Here is a 25367-nt window from a genome sequence, read left to right as displayed (position 1 = left end):
AATGCATTTTTAAGTGTCTTGGATTATATCATGGGAAGGGAAATTAGTAATCCTGTCAACATTGCTTTATATTGCCTTTACCTGCAGTTGCAATTAAACAAACAAACAAACAACACACACATACACAGATGTTTAAAAGAAAAGATAAACAATGAAAACTGGACAAACGGTATTTTTTTTTCTGGGCTGTGATCAATTTTCCAGCCTCTAGCATATGGTGGTGCTAGTACTTTATTTTTCAGCCATGACATGTCTTCATTTTCCTGTTGTATCAGCCTCCTGGTAGCTGCCAGCAAGCAGATCTCATCAGAGCTGAAAATACAGCACACGTGTGGCAGGAATCACTCAATGGGAGAGACATTTTAATATCTTATGCTTCTGCTTTTCTTTTCAACATGAGAAGACTGGTAGCAATTCAGACGATCCTGTCAAAGTAGGTAACCATTTTCTTTCCCAGTAGGATGTTTGCTGTATTTGTACATTTTCTGAAAAACAACTGGCTATAACTTAAGTTCACCCCAGTCTAATTGTCTGTTTAATTTTCAGTTATCCCTTTTCTGTAAGGGCTGCAGGCATGTTCCGCCCTTCTGCCAGTTGTGGTGTTGATTTTGGGAATGTTTTTCTCCTGCTATGGAAAACAGACTTCTGGCATAGTACTCACTGGAAATATAGGGAGAGGGAAGTACTTCCTTTTCCACAGGAGGGAATGACAGTTTGGCGTTAGAACTCTGCTAACATGCTCTCTTGTGAAACTCACCTCAGGAAAATGATACATTGAACCTCACCTTTCTTTTTAGCTATTTATGAATGAACACAGAACTAAGTCCACTGCTTTGGTGTTCACACATTAAGCAACTTTGAAACCATGTGCACATGTAAAGCTGTCTTTAAACAGAAAAGACCATTCAGTTACTTTTCAGTTTAGTAAGTATTACATACTTTTTAAGCAGGTGTGTGGAAAGAAAATGTAGCAAATTAGCAAGCCAGCAGGCTCCAACTTGACACAACTTTTTTTTAAAAAAAAATATCATTGAGAGACAACTCTGGCATCGGCTGACATGGCATTGCAAAAATTTCTTTCATCAGCCAGCTCCCAAATTGACTTGAACCTAATGAGTTTGAAGTTGTTTGATGGAGGCAGTCATACATGGCATTAATTTATGATTTGTTTTAAGCATATTTTCTTGAATGAGTTCAGTGACTCACTTCATATATCACAGGAAAAACAAAGTTCGGTTTACTAGCTATAATGGCTGGGTCCACACAACCCCGCAAAGCCAAAATCAAATTCACCACATAATGCCTCAATAGAAAGGTTCGTTGTTGTCTTAATTGCTTGGCAACCTAGTATCAAATGGTTCCCTGGAATAAGTATTCAGACTAAATGATTAATTGGAAATGTGTTTACTGGCATAATATCACATTGTGGAAAACCATTTAAGTGGTATGCAGAGCATTTAAATGTTGGGATGGATGTCTTCTAAGAACTTGGGGAGGAAGCAGATTATATTTCTTTGTGGTAAACCCAAGGAATTTAGAGGAACCATCTCCTGATTAGACAATGCATTGTAAATCATTAAGGAAAAAAGAAATTGCCAATGATAAAATCTCTTAAAACTTCAGGGAAAACATGGAATAAAATAGAAACTGTGTTAATTTAGTTTCTTTAAAACCCACCTTATTTCTATAAGGTTGAAATTTAGAACAGACTCAATTATATTTATAAAGATGATCAAGTATCTGTTTCTCATTTCCCTAGGCAGTACTTAATTAAATGGGTCCAGGGTCAGTTTTTATCACATGTTGGTTTAGCTTGGCAATCTCTGAAGTGTTCAGAAAATTCTGCCATAATGGTTAGACAAACTTACCGTTCTCCCTATCTCTCACTCTGCATGGCCTAGTAAAGATTTAACATTTTATTTATTTATTAATTTTTTTTATGCCTCCCATCTCCTCTATACAGTCACTCTGGGCAGCTTAAGAGAAATTCTATAAAAATATACTTACCTCCTAGGCATCACAGCATAATTAGACTCATTTATTTATTTACTAAATTTATATATTAGTTCATTTGCAGGGACTCTAAGCAACATAGGAGAGCCATGGGAAGGCCATATATTTTGGATTACATAGCAATGTTCGTTGTTCAAAATGAATATTTTTCCTTTCTAGTAAATAGCACCGTACTTAGTTAGCTTATACATACACTAAGCTAGTTTGTTTTAACCGTTGTGTATTGAAAAAAATAATAATTGGTGGGTTTAAACATTACCTAAAGCTATATAAACCCAAGTTTCCAAATCAATATGTTGGGTATTGCACAACAAGCTAAGCCATAACTAGACACATCACATTCTATATTGGCACACTGTATGAATTAACCTGAATTGCCAACTTGGCTACACATTGTCTTCTTCAGTTGACAATCATTTTCTAGTTACTTCCCCATCATCAACTGAACATCAGCTTTAATTACATGTAGTACGGTCGTTGACTTACAATTGGTTGTTTTGTTTAGCAAATGTTCAAAGTTTACAACAGCACTGAATTGAAGTGACTTACAACTGCTCTTCCCACTTATGACTATTCCAGCATCCCCCACTGTCTCAGGATCAAAATTAGCCACTGGCATGTATACAGTATACGATGATTGCAGTGTCCCAGGGTCATGTGATCACCATTTGTTACCTTCTACGTTGGCTTCTCACAAGCAAAGTAAATGGGGAAAGCCAAATTCAATTAACGACCACACCTGCTGCAGTGATTTGTTTAACAACTGTGACCAAAAAAAAGGTCATAAAATTGGGTGCGACTCAACAACCACCATTTTTAGCAAAGGAAATTCTGGTCCCAGTTGTAATCGTAAGTTGAAGACTACCTGCAACACATTTTTGAAAGCCAGTTTAGTGTGGTGCAGTGATTCTCAAACATTTTGTCTCAGAACCCCTTTACATTCCTGTGATTAGATGTTAATGCCTTATTTTACTGCAACAGGGAGAGTCGGAAGTCAATGTTTCTTTTTCTTTTCTTATCCTTCCTCACTTCTCTTCCCCCTGTTCCTCCCCACTGCTTTTCTATTTACTTTTGTATGTTACGATATTTTATAACTCAGTAAAACTTTAAACTAAAAAAAAAAAGAGAACCCCTTTACATTCCTAAAACCACTAAGCGCCCAAAGCGCTTTGGTTTCTGAGGGTTATGTCTATCAATATGTATTGTGTTAAAAATTAAAACTGAAATGTGTTAAAATATGTATTTATTGACTTCTAGGCCCCACTTTGATAACCAATGATGTAGTGGGTTAAAAGCACCAGACTATAAATTGAGAAACTGTGTGTTTTATTCCTGCCATGAGCATGAAGCCATTAGGTGACTTTGTCTCTCAGCCATAGAAAGAAGATAGTGGAAAGACATTTCTGAAAATGTTGCCAAGAAGGTTGGCCACCACATTATAAAAAAAATGTTGAGAATCTAGAATGAGTACAGAGAAGAGCAACCAGGATGATTAGGGGACTGGAGGCTAAAACGTATGAAGAACGGTTACAGGAACTGGACTTGGCTAGCCAAGTGAAGAGAAGAACCAGGGGAGACATGGTAGCTGTTAAGTTTGAGCAATGAGAGGCTGAACCAGAGCATGAGTGCAACAGTACTTTATTTTACAAATAAAGGGCTGACCGTGCTTGCCAAGCCTGGAACTGGCTCGCAGCAATCAGCAACCAGTTGGACCCCGCAGCCTGCTTTTATAGCTGGCTGCTGGGGAGAACCAACCAATGGGAATGGGGGAATATCGCCCACACAAAGTGAGTGGACCAGAGTGAGAACTCCTTGAGTCCTCAGGACATAACACCCCTTCCCCCCAGATGCGAACACGCATAGTCCTTGAGGTAGATGGGGGGTTTGTGTTGGCGCCCGGAGCGGCGCAACTCGGGAACATTGTCTGTCTGTTCGGTATCAGTCTGTGACGGTTGAGCTGGCATAGTGTCGCCAATACTCTCTCTGGACTGGGCATCCTCGGAAACCACCGGGTTGGTTTCTGGGGTCGAGCTCTCGTGGGTTGGATCAGGTAGGTCAACTCTCTGGGCGCTGTTGTCCGAGTTTGGGCTGACCGGAACGACCGCTGGCGCAGACTGGTCGCTGGGTGCGATGTGGCTGGGCGGTGGATGAGACGGTTCCCCTTCGACTGGAGACTCTGGATTCTTGTTTGCGAGGTTGCTGAGGCGCCTTCTGAGTTGGTCTATGTGTCTCCTCCAGACGCGACCATCCTCCAGCCTGACTCTATACGATCTCGGCCCGGTGACGGCGATGACCTCGCCCGAATCCAAAGTGGGTCCCCAGCGAAATTCCTTGCAAATATCGGCTCCTGTAACATAAAATGTCTAACCCCGAAGTGGAAGCGAGGGGAGAGTCAGGGCAGTATTGTGGGTGCAGTCTATCTAATACAGTCCTCAGGCGCCGGCCCATCAGAAGTTCCGCTGGGGACTTATTGGTGACTGCACAGGGGGTTGAGTGCTGGCTCATCAGGAACCGTGAGAGTTTGTGGTGCCAGTCATCTTTGCCAAACCTAGCGAGGGCCTCTTTGGTGGTCCTGACGGCCCTTTCCGCCAACCCATTACTCGCAGGGTGAAATGGGGCTGTTAAAATGTGGCGAATGCCTAGGTTGGCTGCAAAACAGCTGAATTCTACTGATGCGAACTGTGGGCCATTATCGGAGACCAAGGAGTCGGGTAGTCCATGTGTAACTAACAGGCGCGTTAACACATTGGTGATTGCTAGTGTGGTGGTCGTGGATAGCTGTGCCACGTCTATCCATTTGGAATAAGCGTCCACGACCACTAGGAACATCTTTCCATGCACGGGCCGCCAGATCGATATGGATTCTAGACCAAGGGCGCTGGCGCTCTCCCATCTGGTAGGGGTGGCGATGGGGGAGCAGGACGGGATTCCTGGCAAATGCTGCAGGAACTTACCCAATTGACAATGTCCTCGTCTGACCCGGCCACCACACGTAGCTGCGTGCCAACACCTTCATTCTCACAATGCCGGGTGTCCCTCGTGCAACGCCTCCAGGACTCGGGTACACAGCGAGGTCGGAATGACCACTCGAGTGCCCCACAGTAGACAACCCTGCAAACTGGACAGCTCCTGCATGCGAGTCTTAAAGGGTGCGAATTTGTTATCAACCTTGCCTCCCGGCCACCCCCTCCTCACCCAGTCGAGCACCTGGGCGAGCGTTTGGTCTGCCTTGGTTTTGGCGGCGATGTCAAGGGCGGTGATGGGGAGGTCCAACTGGGTGATTTCAAAAATGGCATTGACAGGAGCTGGGTCTTCAGCCGGAGCGGGTAAGGGGCAGCGACTGAGCGCGCCAGCGTGGGATAGAGTTTTGCCCGGGCGGTGGATAAGTTTGTATGAGTAGGCCGCTAGGAAAAGTGTCCACCTTGTCATCCGAGGGAGAGGACTTGAGGTGTCTGTTTGTCGCCGCCAGTAGGCCCAGGAGGGGCTTATGGTCGGTGACCAGTTCAAGAAGTGGCCAAAAGGAATTCGTGAAACTTTTTCACGGCTGCAACAGCTGCTAGGGCTTCCTTGTCTATTTGGCTGTAATTTCGCTCCGTGGCCGAGAGCGTCCTGGAGAAAAAGGCGATGGGGGCCTCGGCGCCATTGGCGAGTCGGTGACTAAGGACCGCCCCAATTCCAAAAGGGGATGCGTCTGCTGCCAGTACTAAAGGAAGGTTGGGGTCGAATTGGATGAGCACTGCCTCTGACGTAAGTAGTGATTTGACGGCGTTAAACGCCTGGTCTTCTTTGTGCCCCCAGTGCCACGGTGACTTTTTGTCTAGTAATCTGTGTAGGGGTTCGGCTACTGAGGCTTTATGGGGCAAGAAGGATGCATAAAAGTTTAGGAGCCCCAAGAAAGCTTGTAGCTCCGTTTTGGAGGTCGGTGTGGGAGCTTCGTGGATCGCCCTGACCTTGGACTCCAGGGGGTGAATGCCAGAGGCGTCAATTTTATAACCCAGAAAGTCCACCTGTCTAGTGGCAATGGCGCATTTTTTTTTTTTTAACTTGAGGCCATGCTGTCTGAACCTCTCTAACACTGCTCGCACTCTCTGGAAGAGTTGGGGTCTGTCCCTGGCCGAGACCAAGATGTCGTCGAAGTAGGGTACTACACCAGGGAGGCCCTGTAAAATCCGCTCCATGAGGGACTGAAAATACCCGGGCAACACTTACGCCAAATTGGAGACGCTTGCATCGGAAGGCACCCCTGTGAGTGACGATGGTCTGAAGTTCCGCTGTTTGGTTATCAACAGGGAACTGTTGATATGCTTGAGACATGTCCAATTTAGCAAAAATACTGCCCTGGTTCGAATGTGTGCAATAAGTGCTGAATGACGGGCACAGGGTAGGCGCTAACTTGTAAATATTTATTGATTGTTGTCTTGTAGTCCGAGCAAATTCTCAGGCTACCATCTTTTTGAGGGTGTGACAATGGGCGTCTCCCACTTGGCGAAATCTGTTGGCTCAATGACCCCTTGTTTTAGTAGTTTATCCAATTCAGCGTCTAGTTTTGGTCGAATAGCAAATGGAACTCTACGTGGTTTTAATCTGATTGGGACTGCCTGGGGGTCAACGGTGAACGAGATGGGGGTTCCATTATAACACCCCAGCTCCTCGCTGAACACATCTGCGTAGTCAGTGAATAAGGAGTCAGTGTCTGAGGTTGAGACAGCATGGACTCCTGTTAACCCTAGGCCGAGGTGGGGAAACCAATCGAGCCCCAATAAGGTGGGTAGATTGCCGTTAACTACCACTAGAGGTAGGTGGCCTTTAAAAGCTCTAAAACTGACAAAGAACTTGCCTCTGCCGATCACGGGAATGGCCTTCCCTGGTAGTCCTTCAGACCGAACTGGCATCTCTGAAGCCGGGTAGTAGATAGGCTGGGGTGGAGTCTCTTGAGGGTGTTCCACGAGATTATTGAGAGCGCTGACCCTGTGTCCACCTCCATGTGGCACGGTTTACCTTCTAGGGAAACGGAGAGAGAAATTTTACTAACAGTGTGGCAAGTACGCCTGGCAAGGCGGTGCGTGCGACAGTTTAATACTTGCCTCTGTGGTCCCGAGTGCGAGGACGGGGTCTGTGTGCAGCGCTTTGGGGGCTTGGCAGACTCTCGCAATGTGCCCCCTCTTATGGCAGTTGTTGCAAACGGCTCCTTTAAACTTGCAGGTGGCCCTTTGATGTGATCCCCCACAGGCTAGGCACAGCGTGATGTGCTTGGGTGGACCGGTGTATTCTTGTTTGGCCCCTACCTGCGACCGTCTGTCATTGGTGAGGCGATGGACATCGTTCTCATCATTGTGGGCTTCCTCCGCTTCCACCTCTTCGGAATGGACTGGGAACGATGCTAGCTTGGCACTTGGGCCCTGAATTTCGGTGGCTGAGTTCGTTGCTAGCTCGGCTGCTAGGGCCTCCTCTACGCTTGCGCAAGGTTGAGGTCTTTTTAGCTAGCAGTCGCCTCTGTAGGTTGAGATCCTTGACCCCACAAACTAATTGATCGAGGAGCATGTCCTCCAGGTATGTTCCAAACTCGCGGTGCAGGGCTGCTGTTCTGAGGGCGGCCATATATTGATTGATGGTCTCCTTACTTGATTGCTTCCTCATACGGAACGTGAACCTCCTGGCGATTTGTGAAGGCCTGGGAGCGTAGTGGTTAGTGAGGATCTCAAGCAACTCGGACCACGGAACGTTTTTCAATTCTCTCGGCGCTACGAGTGCTGCGGCGGTATCGTAAACGGTGGCTCCGCAGTAGATTAGGAAATAGGATTTTTTCCGATGCTCTCCCGCATCCGACAGGCCGACCGCATCGATGTAATGATTGAAACGGTTCTTATACGATTCCCACTTCTCTTCGTCTGGTTTAAACGCTGGGAATACTGGGTTGGAACTCATGGTGCTGGAACAGCTGGGCTACCTGTGGAAAAAAATCTCTCTGGGACTACGAGCGCTCATGAGTTACTAGTGATATCAGCTCAGGAGAGGTTTTTTGCTAACCTCTCTTTCTCTCTCTGGGTTACCACGTTGGCTGCTAGCCGTTGGAGGTGTCAGATTCGCGCCAAAAAAAGTGGGCGTTAGTGACTCTCTACAGCGCTGTGCTGTGATTCCTACTGGCTCGAAATTCAAATGACACCCGTTTGAATTTCGCGCCAAATGCAGAGCGGCTGCGGCTCGCAGCGCTTCACTTTCCCCGTAGCGGGGCTAACAAGCGGCTACAGACGCTTCTAACTTTTTGACTCAGACCGCTTTCTCTGGCTGCGGATCTGCGTTTGCTCTTTTTGATCGCTCGTTTTGTTAGCTGACCGCTCTCTCTGGCTGCGGATCAGCGTTTCCCTTATCGCCAGCCGATCGCTCTCTCTGGGCTGCGAATCGGTGGCTAGTGACTCAGCGGTTGCAAGGTGCATCTGGTAGCCATCCCATCCTCGTCGCCAGTGTTAAGTTTGAGCAATGAAAGGCTGAACCAGAGCATGAGTGCAACAGTACTTTATTTTACAAATAAAGGGCTGACCGTGCTTGCCAAGCCTGGAACTGGCTCGCAGCAATCAGCAACCAGTTGGACCCCGCAGCCTGCTTTTATAGCTGGCTGCTGGGGAGAACCAACCAATGGGAATGGGGGAATATCGCCCACACAAAGTGAGTGGACCAGAGTGAGAACTCCTTGAGTCCTCAGGACATAACAGTAGCAGTCTTCCAATATTTGAGGGGCTGCCACAGAGAGGAAGGGGTCAAGCTATTTTCTAAACCGCCTGTAGGCCATAAGGAATAATGGATGGAAACTAAACAAGGAGAGATTCAACCTGGAAATAATGAGAAACTTTCTGACAGTGAGAACAATCAACCAATAGAACAGCTTGCCTTTGGAAGTTGTGGGAGCACCATCACTTGAGACTTTCAAGAAGAGATTGGACTGCCATTTGTCAGAAATAGTGTAGGGTCTCCCGCTTGGGTGGAGGATTGGACTAGATGTCCTATAAGGTCCCTTCCAACCCTGATTATCTGTTATCTGTTAAGAAAACTCCAGAGATTCTCCAGGCAGTCAGAAGATTGACTGCACAAAGTTGTTGTTCTGAGGTCTGGTAGATTGTATGCTTTCAGCTTCTATTGACATAAAGAAAATAAATGATCAGATATGCTTTAGCACGTTTCCCCTCCTGATTCACTAGCTGCCTCTATGCAGGACTTTTTTATGAATAAAATATCTATGTGAATTGCTACTGACAATGTGTGATAATCGTCTATAGTCAGTCACAATGCAGGTTCTTCTTTTTCGGCAACTATAGACTGTTTAAGGGTCTAGAAATGGGAAAATAGCCATTTGTCTGTTTTAAAAGTGTTGTAATGAACTTGATTGTCAACCAGACCCATAGTACTCAGATTTGATTTGATATTTTAGGCATTCAGATAGTTCCTAAAGCTTCTGAGATTTGATTTGATATTTTAGGCATTCAGATAGTTCCTAAAGCTTCTGAAATATTTGTAGGATTCTGTACCTTCACACTCAGACCATTGTGAAGATCGTGAAATGAAATGGATTCTGCTCCTCATTCTTCTTACTTCAGATTAGGGATGGACAATCTTGCCAATTTTTATTTTTGGATACCAAAGATGATTTCATCTTTGAAGACTTATAATAATTTAATAATAGGCATTTCATATCCATCTTTTCATATTAAACTTTTGGCTTGCAGGAATTGCATTGCATAATTTTTAAGAGCCAATGCCATGATAGACAAAATATATTGATAAGTTCCCATCGAAATATGAAATAACCAGTTTTCCTCTATTTGTCATTTATTTTATCAAATGTATACCTGTTGTAATCAAGCTGATTCTCTTAATTAAGGGCAACCAAAAAAAAAAAAAAGAGAAAGCAGTTGGTATCAAAACATCTATCATAGGGTTAAATAGCACATCAAATTATGAAACCACGAACATAAAATAGTATCTAACAATCCTGGGTAGTAGTATTGGCTATAGACCTCTCCAATAATTCATAATTTTGAAAAGTTTCCAAAAGGCAGATTAACCTGATTTCTAAGGTGAGACCTTTCCATAATGAGGTATTGCCACTGAAAAGCCTCCATATCACATATTTCCTAGAATTAGGTAGCATTACAAATTTGAACAATAAATAAAGGAAGGATCACAACAGTTTCTCCCAGAGTGCAAATGTTGGGGTGGGTGAATTCTGATTGAACACCCTATGGTTTACAAAGGTTTTTCAAACTGTTGCATTTGGGTGATGGCATCTTAAGAACTATCTGGAAAAAAATACCTCAAATGGGTCTATTTTACATAGAAAGGTTCTCTGAGAATTCAGGCTGTCATCTCAAAAGAAGATTTAGAACAGGGCTGTCAAACTTGTGGCCCATGGGCTGGATGTGTCGTGCTGGCCATGCCCACGCCCAGTTTAGCAAAGGGGAAAAAAGTCACGATATGTCACGTAATGATGCCGTGATGACACGAGTTTGAAACCCCTGATTTAGATCATGCCCTTTGAATACACAGTTTAGTTGCATTATAATAGTATATACCACTATCATTCCGGAAGGTTTGGCTATGTCCTGCAGTGTTTTGAAATTATGTTTATTTAAAATAACAATGCCAAAAAGAAATCAGTATGTGCTCCATCAGTCTTTGATTGTGTTGATCATGTCAAGCTGTGGAAAGTGCTCAGACTAATGGGAATCCTTGAACATTTCATTATCTTCATGAGAAACTTGATGAGAACATATCAGAAAGTCACAGTCAGGCCAGAACATGGTGAAACAAACTGTTTTCAGGTTAGCAAAGGAGTGCCTGTATGCTGAATATATGTTAAGGGAAGTTAGATTTGAAGATTTGAAGAAGATAAGCATGGTTTTAAAATTGTCAAATGCCAGGGAAATTGGGAGATTCAGGCAGTTCAAATGGGTATAAAGATTTATTGCAAGCTCTCTACAAGAATCTGAATTACTAACAGTCCAAGCAAATTGGTGGTAGATAAGAGTCACAGGAATTCAAGGTGGGATGGACTTTGATGTCTAGAAGGGACTCATGACTGATGACATATTTGACCCCTCCCTCAGGCTCAGTCTGGTCATCTCTTACAAAAACTTGAGGAATAAATATAAATAATCTGTGATATGCTGATGACTACCCTGGTAGCTGAAAATGTAAAAGTTTCCTGCAAGCCCTAGTACAAAAACTAAAAGAGCTCAGTGAAAAAAATGGGACTAAAATTTACCAGAACTCAGTAGAGTGCAGCCACAAAGGCCTTGGAATTAATATTGTATCCTTACAATTTATATTGACTGTTTCCTAGTATGATTTGATTGTTGATTGTACCCTATGACTATCATTAAGTGTTGTACATTATGATTCTTGACTCTTGATGAATGTACCTTTTCTTTATGTATACTGAGAGTATTTACACCAAGACAAATTCCTTGTGTGTCCAATCACACTTGGCCAATAAAGTATTCTATTCTATTCTATTCTATATTCAAATGCTGTAAATTGTCTACACCTACAAAGTTCAGAATTATGCAAGTCATGGTATTCTCTGTGACACTCAGTGAAAGTTACAATTGAACTTTAAGAAGCAGTATGGACTTTGGTGTGGGAGAAAATGCCTGAGAATACTATAGACAGCCAAGAAAATAAATTGACGGGTTGGTAAACAACTCAATCCCCAGTTCTCTCTTGAAACACAGATTACCAGGAGAAGGCTCCCTGTTTTGGACACTAGGTCTTTGGAAAGACCTAGTTCTCTGGAGAAGGCTTTAATGTATTTGCTAGGAGTTGAAAATGACTTAATGGCAAATAACCAATTAATTAAATAATCAAAATTATTAACAAGTCAGCACTAAAAATGATTATACTTCTAAGAAGTGTCTCCCCACCCCCTCCAAGGTCTAAACCTGAGAACTATCACCTTCTGGCAATGATTAAAATCCTGTTGCAGGCTTTACCTCAAACTCTGTGTTTTGTTTGTATATTTTGTGTGTGGTGGGATGTAGTATCATTGGTTCTGCTGGTTTCATACAGGAATAAAGTAGTTTCTCCCAGGCAGAAAGCAAAGTGGTAAACAATGAAGCTCATGATTTATATCTTTGTGTTGCCATGCTGATGTATGGAAGGGCACAACTAAAATGTATACATATATGAAGTTGTTACTTCCCAAAAAGCCTACTGAAAAAAAACTGTGGTGGCTGGAAATTGTAATGGTATATAGAAAGCCACTTTGGTGTAGTGGTTAAGAGATTGTGAGTTCTAGTCTCACCTCAGGCATGAAAGTTGGTTGAGTGATCATGGGCCAGTCATTTTCTCTCAGCCCAACTTACCTCACAAGGTTGTTGCTGTGGGGAAAATAAGAGAAGGAAGAACAATTGGTATGTCTGCCTCCTTGAGTTGTACATGAAAAAAGGCAGCATTTTTAAAAAAATGACCTTTGGGGGACAGGAGGAAAAGCTGTAGCCTAGACAATGCTCTGATAAACAAAATCTGAGTCAGAAGGAGGGGCGAGGGTAGAAATGTCTCAGAAGGTTTTGGGGGAAAGTAAAAGCAAGGAAGATAAAATGTACTCTCATACGTGCAAGATTCTGTTACTGTGTTATATTCATAATTAGTTCTGTTTGTTTGGACCACCTCAATGGACTGACAGAAATGTGAACTGGACATGTCTTTCAGAACACTTTATGTGAAAAAAATCCTACTTTTCTTTTGTTCACACTTTTTTAGAAATAAATTTTAGGATATCAGAGATGTTCTCTCAGGATAGATAACTGTTAGTATTAAAAGTGCCACAAGTGCCCAGTACAGAGGTTCAAGTTGTATTATCAGTTACATTTTCAGCAAAGTCACTATTTCTTAGGGGAGCAGATGTCCCAAGTTCAGTTTAGGGATTTGAACTGATCTCAGAAGAAGTGAAGCAGAGTTGTTTCGTACATGGATAGGAGACCATCGGGGGCAAATAAATTGGTAGGTGTAAAATGGAAACATAAAATAAAATCCAGAAAAGGCAAAGGCAAGCCACTTCCTACTATTGCCAAATACTATTACATGACCATGTGAATGAAGTTTCTAGGAGTCAAGTCACATGAGACAATGATTGTTTTTCTTAAGTAATAGAGGGAGGAATAAGAGACTATAAATAAGCTCCTTGGGGTCTCACAAAGTATCCAGGTATACTGAGGGAAGCTTTCTGCAATGTAAGGCATTCTCCTCTGGAGATTGGCTATGTGGTTCCAAAGCTTGGGAAGGCCAGGGCTTCAATTTGCTTGAAGAGTGTATGTGGATAGAAGAGATCCTCTTTTGCAAACTGGTGTCTCCTGAATGGAAAATGAATCAGAGAGGCAGTATTGCCTCCATTTCCCTTGATTTTCCCTCAATTTACATGTGGATTTATTGAAATGCTTCCAGTAGATGCATATTATTATTAGCCTTGGAAATTGACACCTAGTTAATAGGCAAAGAAATCAGAGACTACATACTGAGTGAACTTATAGAGCCTTAGAAACCACACGTAAGTGTTAATTCTAACTTGTTCTTATTCAGCTGAGAAAAAAGAATCAATAAGGAGAACATTTGTAGCTCAGGGTTGAAATGAGAGATCCTTGGTGCTCTCTGAGCTTCGTTATTTCCTTGCAGATGTTTCATTACCTGAACTAGGTAACCTCACCATGATGTTCCCTAGTTTGGGTAATGAAACCTCTGCAAAGAAAAACCAACAAAGTTCAGAGAGCACCAAGAACTGAGTGCTCATGAGAAAAAGAATCCATTTACAGGTTGGATGTAATTATTTGCACATCCATAGGGGAAGCAATCTTTGCTAAATCTGTCATCTTCTATACCTAAGCTGACAGGTTCTTTTAAAAACACCCATTCTAAGCAAATAAATGCACCCAATCTTTATATATGAAGTCAATATCATTCAATAGGACAATTAGCATTATGGGAATTATAATCCAAATGCACGTGGAAGGCATCAGGCCCAGAAATGCCTCACTGAGAAACTGCAACAGGGAAGTAATAAATGTGGACTGTCTGCTGGCGTACATTATGTACGACGAATGCTATATTGACACAATCAAGTGTACATTGTACATTGACCTATTTCAGCTTTTTGAAAATGTCATTCTGAAGATTCTGGAATCTTTGCCAGATCTCCTTAGGGCTCTATAGAGCTAATCCTGAATGTAGAAAAGAAAACTTTAATATGCAAGAACTTTGATATCAAGAATTTTTTAAGATACTTTAGACTGTTGGAATATGTGGCCTGATTAAACAATTACTACTCTGAGTTTTATGATAAATGCATTACCACCACCACCTCATATGTTTCAGGAATGTTCAGAATATAATCCTTCAGTTTTCTAAAGACCGCAATAGCTATGCAAGCATAGCTGAATAGATATACCATTACCATGTGTTGCTATTCCAGATCAGTCAATTGTAGAATCTTGTCAACAGATGCAAGGAGAGCAGTGATTAAAATTTTGAACTGGAACTGGGAAAAGTTCAAGTTCACTTGCTCACTTCACCATGGAACTGATTGACTTTGAGTCAATTTTTATATTTCAGCACAACTCGCTTCACAAGTCTGTTGTTGTAAAGAAGAAATCTAGAGAAGGCACACGTAAGCCACCTTAAGCTCCCAAAGGAATAGGAATAGTCAGATAAAAGATAGGTAAGTAAATGAGTTTTATATTTGTCTTCCAACATCTGTTCTTGTTTAAATGTAAGAGAAAATCAAACTGGCAGGCTCAGTACAGACAACGAGTACACTGAAATAACAAATTCATTGAAGAAAATGAACAAATTTATTGAAACAATTATGAGCAGGTTACGTTCGTCTATCTATACTCCATGAACCTTTTTAGATAACTAGTGACAGATTTTTCATGTTGGTTTACCAGTTCCTCTTCCTGGGAACTGTAATTCTGCCTGGTTTATATTTCATTGATCATCATCCTTGATGCAAGAATGCAAGAGGATGGCTTGGAGGCAAAGAATACTATGTAGTCAAACTATTATTTCTACAGTGACCTGTCAGGCTTGAAGTGCCACACTATTCTATCTCTATCTTTCTGTTGGTGTTCTTCCTTTCACTTCTCCCAATGAGAGACAAATTATTTCCCCTTACAGATCAGATCGGTCAAAGATAACTTGGTAAGTCAGAAAAATGTTGATGAACTTGGATCCCAAAGATCCCCTGTTAGACTCCAAGAAAGAAGCTTCTTGACCAAGACTTTTTTTTTTTGCTGCTTTTTGGATAATGCCATCAAGGTCAGACTTCTTCTCAGTCCTCAAATTTCCCTAGACGCCATCAGAAAATATTCTCAATTGTTTGGTAGGTTGGTTGATTTGTAAGCAAAGCAGTCCTAATTCTGATGTAGAAGGTACAGTTCATCCAGTGGCGGGATTCAAAGTTTTTTTACCACCAGTTCAGTGGGTATGGCTTGGTGGGCGCGCTTTGGGCACATGCACACACTTTGCGCTCGCGCGCATGCCAAATGCACACTTTGCGCAGGTGCAGAGGCATTTGTGCAGGCACAGAGGCATTCCAACTCACCTCCTGCAAGCCTGCACTCTCCCGGTTGCTTCAGCAGCTGCCGCATGACACTCTGCTGTGTCGCGCAAAGCACCTGCGCTTTAAAAGCAGGGAATAAAGGTGAGTAGGGGGCCCGGGCAGGCAGGCCCAACAGCAAAGCGGCAGTGAGAACCAGTTCGGTCTTTGCTGCTCATCAGCGCTACCAGCTCGGCAGACCAGGACCGAACTGTTAGAATATCACCACTGACTTCATCACCAGCTGATTTGCTGGTTGCATCTGCCAGGATGAAAATGGGGATGGAGAGATGGTTGTAGCTTTCTTAGAGTTAATTTTGAAAAAACAAACAAACAAACCTCACAATCTTCCCTTTCCTTTACAAGCAACGGAAGGGAAAATTGCCAGATTTTGCTGATCTAATCATGAAATCTGGGATTTATGATTCACCAATTCTTGAGCTCCATTTATATGAATGCTAGTCCTAAGTATACTCCTTTCTGAAGTCAAGATTTCAAAAATGCAGAAATGGGGATTTGACATTATTTCTCTGCTTCTACTTTGAGAATGTATAGCAAGGGTCTTCAAACTTGGCAAGTTTAAGACTTGTGGATATCAACTCCCAGAATTCCTGAGCTAACATAACTGGAGGAGGAATTCTGGGAGTTGAAGTCCACAAGTCTTAAAGCTGTCAAGTTTGCAGACCCCTGATGTATAGCTTCTACCACTGAAGTCGCTAGCCTAGTACTTAAGATGCTTGGCATGTCTGCAGTAATTTATCTTGGTGCTCATCAAGCTCCAGGCAAATCCTGTAATTTTGTTAGAAATAAATGTAATGCTCAGACCCTGCTCAGCGCTGTTTAAAGGTATGCCTACCTGTGCAGAAAAGGGACAAAAAGGTTAATAAGGAGTATCTGAGCACTTGGAAGTACTAACAGGTAGTATTCTTTTAATCAGTGCTTTTTAACTAGCTATGCTCTTTAAGGTAGCCTTTTTGTCAGGCTTCTGATAAATTATTTTATGTGAGTATGCACAATATGTTATCTTAAGATTTCAAATCTGCCCATCAGTCTTAAAAGAATGAGACAATTGCTCTAAGACATAGTTTCTGCAATGATATTATACCCTTAGCAATTTTCCTTCAATATATTTTATGAGATATGGATAATTTGGGATTACAATTTTTTACCCTAAGTGTAATGCACTGTATTTCAGCAAGGCAAGAAATGTATCTTGATACAACTCAAAACCAAATGAAGTTTCATTCTCCACAGCAGATCATTTGCATTAATTTTTTAGTTGTTAGTATTTAGTGAAGAAATATTTCCAGCAAAATAGTGAAATATTGAAAAAAGAATAAGCATTTCTTATAAGCTTTGTTATAAATCACAGATATAAAACTATTGCTGGACAAATATATTTTTTATGTTATGTATGGATCTCTGTGCCTTTCTATGTACGTAATCTTGTGGAAAGAAATTAATCTATTTTTATAAGGGTTTTTTAAAATGCTTTTCAAGCCAACTATGAGCAAATAACTTTTGGCATTTTTTTTTTGAGTTGGTGCGTTCAATCCAAATACCCAGGAGAGTGAGATTGTAGGTCTCCAAAATGAAACATCTGTGATTTAAGCTTGGAAAATTGAAAATTGAAATAGCTATGTTCTTTAGCTGAATCAACCCAGAGGTAAGAAGGAGCTCAAGAGATTCTTGAAATGCAATTACTAAGTTCAAAAATACTGATTTCAGCTGAACTCATGTAATGAAGATCAGCTATCAAGGTTCTAACTAAACATCCCTAAAAGAGAATTTTAGGCTGCACAGGATTAGGGAGAATATACAAATAGAACATAGAGTCTATTGCAATATACTACAGATAGTACTCAATTTATAACCTTTCATTTAATGAAGTTACAACAACACTGAAAAAAATGACTTATAACTAGTTTTCACATTTATGACCATTTCAGCATCTCCACAGTCATGTGATCAAACTTTGGGCGCTTGGCAACTGGCATGCATTTAAGATCCCTGGGTCCTGGGGTTGTAATTTGCCAATTTTGAAATTTGTAATTTTCAAACCTTCTTAGGGAACCTCTGACAAAGCAAAGTCAATGGGGGGAAGCCAGATTTGCTTAATGACTACATGATTCACCTAAGTGATTCTCTTAACCCTGGCAAAAATGATCATAAAATGGGGCACAACTCATTTCACAACTGTCTTGCTTAGCTACATAAATTTTTGGGTCAATTGTAATTGTAAATCAAGGACTACTGATTTGTTTCATGGAGTCATCTTGAGTTTTAGAAGAACTCTTTTCCAACTGTTGCCCACAAGATAGGCAATAATGGGAATGATTTATTATTTGCTGGGTCCAAGTTAACATTCTATGCCAAAGATCTCCAACCTTGGCAACTTTAAAGCTTGTGGACCTCAACTCCCAGAATTCTTCAGCCAGCAAAGCTTGCTGAGAAATTCTGGGAGTTGAAGTCCACAAGTCTTAAAGTTGCTAAGGTTGGAGATCTCTGTTTTATGCCATCATCTGTAAAGATAAATTTGTAAGAACTATACAGGTACATAGAACACTTAACTTGATAGTAAGGTAATATCTTTCTCTCTTTTCATTTCATTTTCCCCCTCTTCATAAGTCAAAACATGTTCCGTTTTCTTGGAACAAGTGCAGTTTATGGATGGTGAGGTATGAATCTCATGGATAACAGCTGACTTGGGACCAGTTCATTTATTTTGGGGAGATAATAGAACCTCTCACGTTTAGATTACACCATTTAGATCGGAAAATTCATCAGTTGAGTAATGTATAATATACCTTCCTACCTTGCAAGATGAATACCCAACACAACCTTCCACCTCAGTCAGTCTCAGATTGCACTATACCGCACTATACCAGTGGTGGCTAACCTTTTTGGGCTCCTGTGCCAAAAATTGTGCACGCGCTTGCACACGTGCCAGCACCCAGAAAGCAATGCGTGTGGCCCCACCCCCTGCACATGTGCATGCAATACCCCCCCCCTACCTGCACTGTGCCTCACAGCTGATTTTTTTTGAAGCCTTTTTTGGCCTCCCAGAAGCTTGAAAAAAGCCTCTGCAGGCTTTGCAGGACAAATAATAGGCCCGTTTCATCACTTCCGGTATTACAGGAAGTGATGAAATGGGCCTATTATTCATCCTGCAAAGCCTGCAGATGGCTTTTTTCAAGCCTCTGGGAGGCCGAAAAAGGCCTCAAACCAACTGAAAAATCAGCTGTGAAGCGCACACATGCGCAGTGAGGTAAGTTTCCTGCAGCTCGTGTGCTGGCATAAATGGCTGTGCATGCCACCTGTGGCACACACGCCATAGGTTTGCCATCACGGCACTGTACAATTCTGCAAAAGAAAGTGAAAATCTCTTTAATAATATACAGTATATATGGGTTAGATCTGATTTTTTACAGTATGATCTATAACAGCAGTGGGATTCAATTTTTTTTACTACCAGTTATGTGGGCGTGGCTTGGTGGGTGTGGCAGGGGAAGGCTAACTGTAAAATCTCTAGTCAGAGGTGGTATTTGCCAGTTCTCTGAATTACTCAAAATTTCTGCTACCGGTTCTCTAGAACTGGTCAGAACCTGCTGAATAGCACCTCTGATCTATAGCCCTGTTAGCTTAATTGTTTGTATTCAAACAGAATTAATTTCTTTTTACTTCAATTGGTTTTCATCTTATTTGATAGCCTAAAATGAAGCCTGAAGGTTCAGTCTTCAAAGAGAAAAATCAATGCCACATGAGAGAAAGTATCAAATGGTCAAACAGTTATCAAATTATGCGGTTTGTTTCAAGGTAACTAGAGAATTGCTTTCCCAGGATCAAGTTCTGCCTACTGCTTATTAAAAGTCATGCAAACTGAAAGCTCTTGTTTCTTTATTATTGATCCAGCTATAGATAATGATATTTGTTTCAGTGTGAACTTGCATTGCAGACAGGAGACAAAGGATGAAAAATATTTTCCTGATCACCCTTACAAGATACAGATCTGGATCAAATCTCCTATGCTGGCAATGCACTCAAAAGCAGAACAACATAGGAATAAAAGAGATCCGCCTTGCTTTTTATAAGTTTGTGGATTCCCTTTTGGCTATTAATCATCTAATCAAACAAAATATTATTTAGTCTTATCCCATAACACGTACTATTTTAATATTTATCATCTTTGAATTTCTTCATTTGTCAACTTTTTGGGGTATGTACTATATAATAGATAATCAGAGTTTGAAGGGACCTTGTAGGTCATCTAGTCCAACCCCCCGCCCAAGCGGGAGACCCTACCCCATTTATGACAAATGGCAGTCCAATCTCTTCTTGAAAGTCTCAAGTGATGGTGCTCCCACAACTTCCGAGGGCAAGCTGTTCCATTGACTGATTGTTCTCACTGTCAGAAAGTTTCTCCTTGTTTCCAGATTAAATCTCTCCTTGTTCAGTTTCCATCCATTATTCTTTGTCTGGCCTACAGGCACTTTAGAAAATAGCTTGACCCCTTCCTCCCTGTGGAAGCCGCTCAGATATTGAAAGACTGCTACCATGTGTCCCCTGGTCTTTCTCTTCACTAGAGTAGCCAAGCCCAGTCCAGTCCAGTCCCAGTCCAAGCCTATATAGAAGCAAATACAAATTCTCTTGTTATAATCTCTTCTTGTTTCTTTTTGTCCACTTTGTTTCACTAGCTGCAGGAAGTCTAAGTTAGTAATCCTATGAGCATCCAGTTGGAAGGCAAGCAAAGTAATAACAACGAAACATAAAATTTTACTTGCCAGTACCACATTATCTTTCAATGTTTCTTATTATTTGAATTTCAAAATAATGCATAAAAAATGTTGAACATAGATTTTAATCTAGATAACTTTATATTTTAACAAAACATAATTCATGAAGGAGATTTTTACAGCTGATATCAGGTTATAGGAAGGAAGGTTGGGAGGGAGGAAGGAAGGAAGGAGATTTTTATGAATGAACTTGATCGTGGTGTAATGAAGTACTGTGAACATTCTCATGTTTTGATTAAGTTCCTTAACTGATTAGGAGAATATTATAGATATATGAAAGATGAATGAAAAATAACATTTCCCCTTTGATATCTTTATTTTAAATAGCAATATTTTAATAAATGAAACAGGAAAATATTTCTTAAAATGAGCCCTATCGACTTCCTTTTGTAATTACCACCATTTGACACATACTTTTACAATGGTGGGCAATCTTCTTGAAGCTTTTAGGAAAGAACTTCACACTTTATTTCTTTAGCCAGGTCCAGACAATCCTTTCCAGCTCTTTATTTGAGTGACATGGGTGTTGTGAACATATTCCTTTTATTTCTTTACTTAAATTTATTGATTGCCCTAACTCAGGGCTATCAAACTTGCAGCTCAGGGGGCGGATGCATCCCACACTGGCCACGCCCATGCCCAGTTTAGCAAAGAGGGAAAAAGTTGCAATACATCATGTGACACCACTGTGATGCTGCAAGTTTCACACCCCTGCTCTAATTCTAGTGGAAAAATAATGGAAGATAGGCGGTGCCATGTATGCAGAGGTGGTATTCAGCAGGTTCTGATCAATTCTGGAGAATCGGTGGCAGAATTTTTGAATTTTTTTTTTGAAGATGAGAGCTTTACCGTTAAAACTATACTTAAAAGCAATATGATACTTAATTAGAAAGTATGTTTTGCATAAATATTTCTGGTATTGTGTGGAATAGTGTTTTTCTTTTGTTTACTATGAGTAAGCACTCGTGTGTGTTTTTTTTTTAAATGATATGGTTAGCATATATCACAGAGTATTAGATATTACCGAAAATGTACAAAAAAATATAATAATGTAGATAGAAACACATTGTTTTCCCAATCCTGGAAAAAAAAAAACTTTGATTGTCGAACAAGTACCATTTTCTGCTTTGCTGAGTCCAACCGTTTGGTTGGTCCTTAGTTTCATTTCTTACAAGCCTTGATTTTGAAAATTGGACTCTGACTGGCCAGTTCATCCAAGAGAGAGAACTTTCAAATAACCCTCTTGAGTTCTGTGGGTTTTCTTATTTTAACTTGTCTTGAGGCTTTACCTAAAAATGTTGCTCAGAGAAAACAGAACTTTGAAAGTACATTCTGAAATCATAGAACAGAAGCAGGCAAAGGATTTTGGTCTGGGCAGAATCTGCTTTCTATTATTACTTTCTGGCCTGTGGGGACAGTAGAAAGGGCACTTCGGAATGTCCACATCATTTCGGAGGGTGTTAGAGGAAATTTTTTGAAACTCAGAATAGATGTGGTGAACTTAGTAGAAGCTTATTTTAGATTTTGTTTTTGAACCGAAAACTCTTGAATTGAATGGACTCCTGGTAAATTCCTGGACATTTTGGCAATAGTTTTAAAATAGTTTGCTCTTGCCTTTTCACAAGATGCTTTTTTTAAAAAAATTACCATTCTAGTTTCAGTCAGCTTGATGGTTTACTATAGTATTTAAGTAAGTTGTTTTGCCAAGTGTCATGGCACTGATCGGATGCCCAGGCAATTTGTTCTTTGGGATTCAGACAATGAGCACAGCAGCAAATAGTAGTAACTGTGAGAAGGATCTCGGAGTCCTAGTAGACAACCATTTAAATATGAGCCAGCAGTGTGCAGCAGCTGCCAAAAAAGCCAACACAGTTCTAGGTTGCATAAACAGAGGGATAGAATCAAGATATGTGAAGTGTTAATATTACTTTATAATGCCTTGGTAAGGCCACACTTGGAATACTGCATTCAATTTTGATCGCCACATTGTAAAAAAGATGTTGAGACTCTAGAAAGAGTGCAGAGAAGAGCAACAAAGATGATTCGGGGACTGGAGGCTAAACATATGAACAGTTGCAGGAACTGGGTATGTGTAGTCTAAGAAAAGAAGGACCAGGGGAGACACGATAGCATTGTTCCAATATCTCAGGGGCTACCACAAAGAAGATTTGGAGGTCAAGCTATTCTACAAAGCAGGGGTCTCTAACCCTGGCAACTTTAAGACCTGTGGACTTAAACTCCCAGAATTCCTCAGCCAGCAAAGCAAACCTGGAAGCTTTGGCATCTACAAAATTCAGGACAGGGACCATGGTTTGTCCAGCCCCTATAATGGTCTCACCCCTCATTTTGCAGTTTCCTTTTTAAGTTCTATATAGACCAGCAGTTAAGAGTAAATTTTTAGTAAGATGGCTGAGGAATGCTGAGAGTTGAAGTCCACAAGTCTTAAAGTTGCTAAGGTTGGAGACCCCTGCTCCTAAGCACCTGAGGGCAGGACAAGAAGCAATGGGTGGAAACTAATCAAGGAGAGAAGCAATTTAGAACTAAGGAGAAATTTCCTGACAGTTAAAGCAATTAATCAGTGGAACAACTTGCCTCCAGAAGTTGTGAATGCTCGAACATTGGAAGTTTTTAAAAAGATGTTGGATAACCATTTATCTGAAATGGTATAGGGTTTCCTGCCTAAGCAGGGGGTTGGACTAGAAGACCTCCAAGATCCCTTTCAACTCTGTTATTCTATTCTGTTTAAATAAAGAGGTGTTAAGCTTTATTATTAAGTCAAGCAAACAGATTTAAAAGCATACCATAATAAGCATGCTTACTAAACAATATGATATCCAAATCGCTTATATGTTGTCAGGAGCTCCTTAATAATAGCAGCAGAGATACCCCAAGGGTGGCCAATTTCCACAGTATCTAGTGCTAAGTTCTGTGCAGAAGCTCCCAACAAATGACAGCCTAAGGGTTTCCCCCCGCCCTCAAAACCTGGCATTGTGACTTCATGGTCCTGCTTCCATGGCCACAAGACTGCAAGACGTGACCTTGACAGAGCGTCGCATGGCTCTGGGATGGGAACCAAAAGCCTGAGATTTTCTCAGATATCCAGCTATGGGAAGATTCCACCCTGCCTTTTCCTTTATTCAGCAAGCAAGAGTAAAAAACAATCAGACTGGCTTTGGAATAAGTTCCAAACCATTAGGGCATTTTTAAAAAAAAATATGAAGGAGAAATTGAAATATGTCATCAAACTCCTCAAAATCTTTCACATTACACATTACAAATCTGGTCTTTCACATTACACCACAAGAAACCCAGTTGTGCTTAGCTTCTAAGCCCGTGATGGCGAATCTATGACACGTGTGCCGGAAGTGGCATGCACAGCCACTTCTGCTGGCACGTGAGAGTTCACCCAGAAGAGCCCCACTGTGCATGTGTGCGTGCTGCCCGCCCGCCTGCCAGCTGATTGTCAGATATCTGGTGCACATGCGCGGGGGCAGGGGTGCGCAGAGATCACAGCGTGTGTGGGGGCATCTCATACACATGCACAGGGGGTGTGGGAGCCCCCCATGTGCATTGCCATCTGGGTACTGGCACGTACACAATTTTTGGCATGGGAACCCCAAAAGGTTAGCCACCACTGTTCTAAGCCCAAAGTTACAGTAGATATCCAGTGCCATCTGCAATAGCAAATTAAATGTTCTGTTGCAGGAAAGCAGCCATTGGGGGATTTCAAACCTGAAAGCTTTGGCAGCTACAAAATTCAGGACAGGGACAATGGTTTGTCCGGCCCCTATAGTGGTCTCCCCCCTCATTTTGCAGTTTCCTTTTTAAGTTCTATATAGACCAGTAGTTAAGAGTAAATTCTAGTAAGATAATTCAGCACATTTGCAGACTGAAATTTTCCAATGCAATAGAGATAAATTGTGGCTAGAGAGCAAAATGTTCTTTAATCCACCCCCATACTAACCTATTGCTGCTGTTTGTATCACTTCCTGCCCTAATGAAGCTTGGGTTTTCTGGAAAAAAAACAACCCATATCTTTCTGCAGTCTATTCCAATGCCTCTCCCTAAAGGTGACATTTTCTGTAGCTAATGAAAGTGTTACCTCAAATATATATCTCTTTCAGCTTATCTCTGCATGCATGGCGAAGTGTAGATGGGAATAGATCCTTTTAGCTGCTGAAGTTAGATAGAATGAAGAGTAAATGAGCTAGTAGGTGGGATAAAAAAATCCATTATAATCACAACATTAGACAATTAATAACTTCCAATATAATTCACACATGGAAGTGACTTAGAAAAAAAGGTTTCAAGCACATGCACATATCTTTTAATAGAAGACGTAGGTCTTGTTTCAGCAGAACAGATGGGAGTAAAAAATATGTATGAACGTATCCCCAGTAGCATATTTAAATCAGTGGGTGAATGCTAACACGGAGAATGGAGAAGTAATAATTTTTCAGGTGTTTGGTTTTATTGGGTTATGTTTAACTAAGACATGGAATGGAGTCTATGCAATCAAGCGGCAGGAAAATCATAGTGGCGTACACAGGGATGGGATCCGACCAGTGTAACTACCGGTTCTGTTGCTCTGCATCGTGCGCGCAGAGGCAAGTCACGCGAGTGCAATTTACGACTTGCTGAGCTGCCCGGACAGCTGAGCAGTGCTGCGTGCAAGTGCACAACGGTTGGAAAAGCCCTTTTTTCCTGCTTTTTCAACTGCAGCTGTGCCGCGCAAAGTAGCTGCAGTTGAAAAAGCAGGAAATAAAGGTCAGGTAAGAGCCTCGGTGGGCGGTGGGCCAAAACAGCAGCAGACATCGAACCGGTTCTATGTATGGTCTCTGTCTCCTGCTCTTCAGAACTACCAGTTCTACAGAGATGGACAGAACCGGTAGAATCCCACCCCTGGGTGTACAGATGTTGCACAGCTTCCTGCCCTATTATAACTCATGGTGTAGTTGTAATGGAATGCCTTATTAGCCTTG

At 41.5% G+C, this 25367-nt stretch overlaps 1 protein-coding gene across 1 annotated transcript in view; it reads left to right on the top strand.

Moving 5' to 3' along the window:
- The first annotated feature begins 285 nt into the window (after positions 1-285).
- Positions 286-25367, top strand: part of ESR1 (estrogen receptor 1) — a 233867-nt gene continuing 208785 nt past the window's right edge. The window contains exons 1-2 of the mRNA XM_087939400.1: positions 286-433; positions 14608-14713. The gene's annotated coding sequence lies outside the window, so the exon portion shown is untranslated. The remainder of the gene's footprint in view (positions 434-14607; positions 14714-25367) is intronic.

This window comes from Pseudonaja textilis, chromosome 1 (assembly GCF_049901715.1).
Source record: "Pseudonaja textilis isolate UNSWEBS1 chromosome 1, rPseTex1.2, whole genome shotgun sequence".
Taxonomy (NCBI): domain Eukaryota; kingdom Metazoa; phylum Chordata; class Lepidosauria; order Squamata; family Elapidae; genus Pseudonaja; species Pseudonaja textilis.
This window is presented reverse-complemented; position numbering and strand designations above follow the sequence as displayed.